Genomic DNA, 6,355 nt, shown 5'->3' on the forward strand with positions numbered 1-6,355 from the left:
GGGACCCACAAGAAAGGGCAAGACAAACTAAGAACAAAGTAACCCCTTGCATATGCAGTGGGTTTTGTTTTTTTTTTCTTGGTTCACTTCTTGCATGTTCAACATAAGATGTGAGTCAGTCTCTGCAGAATACAGGCTGGTGGCTTGGTAGGGCACAAATGCTTCAGGTGAAGCAAATGAAGATAACTCTAGTCAAGAGTCACCACAGATGAAGAGGTGGGATGTCTATGTGAAACATGATGTATGAATTCAGTTTATTTCCTAATCATGGATCAGTGTTTCTTATCCTTGGGCTATCAATCTGCTAGGAAGTAGTAGACTGCATATGCCTTTGCTCTGCATATGATATTTAAGGTTCCACTCTTCCACTGTATGGAAGCATATCTGTCTCTCTGATTCTAGTGTCATGTCCCGTCCCATCCCCCCCCAACTCCAAAAGCTTTCCTAGTTACACCGTGTATAATTCAGAGTTTGTTCACTGCTTTGTGTCATGGATGATATTTAAAAGAGCAAGCCATACTCTTCTTTTGTCAGCTTACGGTGTATTTCATCTCCCACTATCTCATAAAGTGACAGCTTGATTATAATGTAATTACTTTTTTTTAGTGAACCTGGTGCATAGTTTTATTTCCAGATGGGTTTATGTTCCTTACATTTAAGCTCATTATGAACAAGACGACTGCACTGGGAAAATAGAAAGCAAGTCTTTTCTTCTCTCTCTCTCTTCTTCTTTTTTTTTTTTTTTTTTTTTTTTTTAAGGTGATCATTATGAAGGGCCTATATAGCGAGGGAAGAAGTACCATTACCAAAGATGAATCTCAAACATGAGAACACAAATGAGCTTGAGAGCCCTTTAAGACATTTGTATGGAAATTGAAAAAAAAATGTTTAATTTTCATTGCTTGAAATTTGGTAAAAGTTAACATGTTGAATAGCTTCAATATCTAAGAATCAAGTATCTGAGGAGGAAGGGCTGGAGCATGGCTGCAGATGACTACAGCAGGGATAGTGCCAATTCACAAATTGGTGAAATGAAAGCCTTTTTTATTCAGTCAAACCCAAAGCCTCCTGTGGCTGGGTACTTGCCAAGAAGCTCGTTTGCAAGTCAAGTATTATTTGTTGATGCTAAGAAGCACAAGCTGATACATTTTGCCAAAACATGTGACAAGAAAATCCATGTAAATCAACAGTGTTTTGCAGCAGAAACCGTGGTTCCTCTCTGAAAACCGTCTTAGTAAAATGGCACCCTGCGGTTTCCTGTTTATTGCATCCCAGTGACTTCCAAATCAAATACGATCAGTTCAGACGCAAGTGATAATGATTTTTAACTGTTACTTGTATAAAAATAAAAACAGATTCATACAGTGGAGATGTGCTCTCTGAGGCATGCATCACAGTGTAGATTCTACAACTGGTCTTTAGTCAATAATCCTATTAATGACTCACAATCCAGTTTCTTTGCTATCATCCAGTTTGCTGTTTCCCAGAGTTAAAGCGAAGAAAAAAATCCAGCAGCAAATACCAAAATAAAGATGCTAAATTTCCCCTAAAGTGAAACCAGATCCACTTTGGAGTCCATTTCTTTAGCAGTGCTTTTGCTACAGCTGGTCACCCATTTCCTGATGCAACTCTTCTCCTGCCTGACTTGGAGGTGCAGGGCAGCGTTCTGTGTTGACTTGATTTGTTTGCATTTTCTGAAGTGGGAAATTATTTAAATATCAATGAACAGAAACAAACATTTTACAGTATGGCCCTTGCCTAAAACAACAGCAAGAGCTACCAGGAGCATATCAGCTTCTCGTTGCCATTTTGCCGCCCATAATACCGCAGATGTGACCAGAGGATGGCGTTGCTTGAAATCAGTGACTTATCCTAGAAAGTGTGTGCAGCACCATCAGCCAGCCTGTGACCTGTATCCAAGCTTCCTCCTGCTGAAAATGCTCACGCTTCATACCTTACAACATGTCAAGGCTGTTCCTCTTTGATCACTGTTTGCTTCAAAATACATATCCTGAAAATAAAGATTTATGTTTTGGAAAATATGCATGTTTTCAATCAGTTCTGTGCTTACTTTCCCTATATTTCCAAGTTTTAAGTCACTGATGGGTGATCTAATCTGCTGTAATGAGAATATTGCTCACTTTCCACACCGTATCTGTCCAGCAGCTCTCCTGGGACACTTTAGACTAGCATTTAAAATTTTGGTATGCCAGACACGTATTCTACCTTATTCTATTGCCTTGCCACAGACCTCAGTACACCAACTTAATTGTTCATTTGTCTGGGCCTGTCAGGTTTTCTATTTCCACACTCCCACCTCAGTACAAGTATTCTGTTATATGGTGGGAAAATGCAAAGATTATCACATACCACAACATCATTTATTTACTCTATCAAACAGGAAACATTGATTGAACAAACTTGTTCAGTAACAAACCTGTAACATAATTTTATCACAAAATTGTTCAGTTCTATGTAAGAATTGCACCCTAGAAATTCAGATAAAAGGTTTGAAACACTGTTGCTTTGCTGCTACCTTTTCAAGTGAAAAAAATCAACACTGTAGCAACAAAAACTAGATAGAGCAAAGAGAAGGGGAAATAATGTAAAAGAAAAATCAGAGATGGAAGAGAAAAACAGCTTATATTACAAACTTAGCAGTCCCTGGGGGTATGGTGAAGGTTTCTGAAGGGATGAAGCATTTCCAGTAATTATGATGAATCAAATACTGTCAACTTCAGGTTCACCACAAAAATGTCCTGAGAACAGGACAACTGAAATTTTTTTTTACTGAAATCAAGTTACTGTCACACTTAAATGAGTAGAACCTGGCTACCAAAAAAGCTTTTTTTTTTTTTTTTTTTTTTTTTTTTTTTTTTTTAAACACACAGTGCAACCTATTCCCTTCCCCCCAGTCAACTCAGAGGACCATTTTTCATAGATGAGCCACAGATCATCAGAAAACCAATATCACTATTGAAACTACCTTCTTCAAAAGCGAATCAACTGGAGGAGGTCAGATGGTGGTCAAAGACTTGCCATTCTTCAGCAGTTTCAAATTTCCCTTTAAGCCCCCCAATAAGGCTTAAAACCATCCCTGCTGAGACCTCAGGAATCTACTTCCCCTTCCATTCTCTTTTCATGCATATTTTGGCAATTAATCGATGCCGAGGCAGCAGGCCTCTTCCTGATACTTCCAGCAGAGACCACGATGCCATCCAGGGAGGCAAAGGCCTAAGCAGACGCTGTGACTGCAGACATCCCAAGCCTGCAAAACAAAAAGGGGTTGCAGAATAAAGCTGTTGGTGGGAGCAGAGAAGTCAAGGGTTAAACTGGGACTCTCCTTCTTAGCCAACACCAGGGCCCAGGAGCAGTCCTTGTCTTTAACTTACCCAACTCCTAGTCTGCCTTCTGGAGAAACCAGGGCATGGTTGAAGGTGTTTCCCTAATATCCAGGGCTGCACCTTTGTTCAGTTTTGTTCCCTTCTGAAAGAGAGCCAAACCAAGAATTAGAAATCATGGCAGAAAGGAAATTTGAAAGCAGCACTTGCCAAAATCCCTTTTTTCAACATGCAAAGGATGTAATTTAAAATTAAGACCACAGCACCAGTCCTTTGAGATATAATCCAAAGCAGCCTTCAGCTTCTTCATATAGATGTAACAGAACAAACTTATTTCTAGATGGCATGTGACTGGTTAATTTTGCAAGTTTTTTTTCCCATCAAACGAGGAAGTGGCCCAGAGGCCAAAGTTTTATATGAATGAGAAGCTATCAAGCTGGTGACTGTATTACAAAACAAAATGCTGAAGCATCTGTTAAAAACTGAGACCATCAAAAAAGGGTAAAAAAAAAGTCATGTCAAGAGTCTGATTATATGAGTCCATTAAGAAGTTTTTTTAATCAATATATGGTATGCAGTCCACATAATTCAATTTGAGAAAATTATTACTAGATTATATCTTGACAAGACTGCCTTACAGGTCACTTTAAACTCAATTTTTATCTGTCAAATGATGAACTCTAGAAGGTTAAGAGATTAGCACTTCAGAGTATTTTTAGTACAATCAAAGCTTTTCTGAGAGGAGGCTATTGCAGTACAATTGTCAAAATCTTGCCTGGAGTATCATATAGACAAGACAAAAAACCCACAAGAATTAATATCTTCAAGCCTCCTCCAGCAAGATCAAATAAAGCACAGGCAAGGTGCTAGAAGAAATCTAGACAGTCGCTGCCATTAATGAAAAAATTTGCCCCAAAATAGCTGAAAGAACACTAAAAAACTAACAACCACTTCCCCAAAATACAACTATAAAGTATGGATGATATAAATCTGTAAGATTTAAAATACAATTAAATACCTTATTTTCCACATGCAGTTCTTGACTCTTCCTTCTTTTCAGTCATAAATTATTGCTACCTTCATTCCTCAGAAGGATTTCATTCTTTATGTATGTGGAAACCACGACCCCACTTCTACTCTGCATTTTTGTTTTCAGCTTCCAGGGAGACCAGTATGTGCAAATCATAGCATTTCTGTTCTCTCTGACTTGCACTTCCACGTATAGAAAACAAGAAAGGAAAGAAAATTAAGAGGTAGCCTGACCAGCTTTTCTTGCCAGAAGAAAGGATCCAATTATATCTACGTCACTTTTGACAGACTTCTGTCTCCCTTAGTCTTCGATAACTGCCAGCAGCAGAAATGCCACCATTTCCCCAGGCAATTTAGTCCAAGGCCTCCCCGTCTTTTAGCACAGGGAAGTTTTTTCTTCTCTCTAAGCCACAGAAACCCATTACATTTTGTCTTCTGTCGCACGGACAGGGAGAATTGATCCCCCTTTCACTGCAGCAACACTTTACTTACTGACAGGCCGCTGTGTCCCTCAGTTTCAGTAATCTGTACTCAACTATTCACTTCTTTCAACCCCTCCTAACGTTTTCCAGACTCCGATCATCTCCCAGATGTAAGAAAACCCAACCCCAAATGCCTACAGGAGCTCGGGGAGAAGGATGGCTGTACATCTGCAGGCACACTGAGTGGAGAATCCCAGAAAGGGCGCTTTCATGTTTGCACTGGAAAAAAAGAAATAGGGGTATAATCCCTCCATTCAGCAGAAATCACTATAGCCTGCGCTTACTACAGAACACCAGGCCAGGCTGCGACTAGGCTCTTTGCTCATGCCAACTGTCAAAGGCTTGCTTTTTGTGTCATATTTTTGCCATTAGGCTCATTACTGTGTCCAGAGGGTCTGTTTTCCTACTGCCTGATACGGTTACATGTGATCTGCTCACATTTTCTATATGATGAATGAGAAACTGTGATTATCCAGAAGGAGGGCAATTAAAAGTAATCTGAAGCCAACCAGACAGAGATAAGTGAATATTAAAGCATCTGACCTGGCCAGGTACTTGAAGATACCACTGAAAAGATCCTCAAGTAAAAACCAAATAACCACTTTGACAGATTATTAGATGTTTAAACCTTCTGGCAGTAAGAGCTGCTAATAAAGAAACAGTGTAAACCAGAAGACCACAACAGCAGTAATTATGCAGCAGGATGATTAAACAGCGTGCAGCCATAACGCTTCTTCTAAGCTATTTTATGAGAGGAAGTTGAAACTTCAGCATTTCAAAAAGATCAATTAGGGAGCAAAGAAGATGGAAAAAAAATCTATTTAAACTGAATTCTTACAATCAAGTGATAAATCAGTCATGAGTAATTGCAGATATCATTGCAGCTCACCATGTTTTGATAACACTGACTATTCCACCATAGATAAAAGAAAAACTGTTCAGTTTCTCAGTATATGAAAAGATTCCACAGAGCAACCTTAGAGAAATTGTTGCTGCCTGATGAATTGTTACTACCTGACTAGAAGAATAGCCAGCACCACCAAAATTAAAAACCTTGCTTTGAAGCCTTTTCTGATTTTCATAGCAACAGAGCTGATTTCAGTTCAGAAATACCCAACAATCTTGTTAACTTTTAACCACTTATGGGCATTTTGTTTCCTCTTCCCGCTTTTTTGTTTTCTCTCTCTCTCTCACCTAAAACAAAAGAAGTGTAGATACCAGTTTCCCACAGTGACACTAGCCAAAAAAAGGTCATTCTTGGACTTCTGCCACTTCTCCCCTTGGCCATAGAAGCCAGAAACTTCAAGGGAAAAATATTAGGAAGCTGCATGGGAAGTTTGGAGGTGATTCCAAAACCCTTCTCTCACAAAGCCTCCTTCATTACAATAGGATTTATGTGCTTGAATACAGTGTTTCATGCACCTAGTCACGCTCGTTGGCGGGAAGGATCGTGTCCCCTCTCATTCCAACTCATGACCTCCTTTCTACCTTGCTGCCGGACTT

General features: G+C 39.4%; 1 long non-coding RNA gene across 2 annotated transcripts; it reads right to left on the bottom strand.

The window, feature by feature from the left end:
• Positions 1-905: 905 nt before the first annotated feature.
• LOC106490610 (uncharacterized) lies at positions 906-4,679 on the bottom strand. 2 transcript variants are annotated; one of them, XR_001293635.2, is made up of 4 exons: positions 4,360-4,679; positions 3,393-3,486; positions 2,987-3,268; positions 906-2,011 (listed from the first exon to the last, which is right to left on the bottom strand). It is a non-coding gene; the product is annotated as an uncharacterized lncRNA (long non-coding RNA). The 2 variants fall into 2 exon arrangements; XR_001293634.2 differs by lacking the exon at positions 906-2,011 and having other exon boundaries at positions 2,846-3,268.
• Between the last annotated feature and the right edge of the window lie 1,676 nt (positions 4,680-6,355).

Source organism: Apteryx mantelli, chromosome 1 (genome assembly GCF_036417845.1).
Source record: "Apteryx mantelli isolate bAptMan1 chromosome 1, bAptMan1.hap1, whole genome shotgun sequence".
In the NCBI taxonomy this organism is placed as follows: domain Eukaryota; kingdom Metazoa; phylum Chordata; class Aves; order Apterygiformes; family Apterygidae; genus Apteryx; species Apteryx mantelli.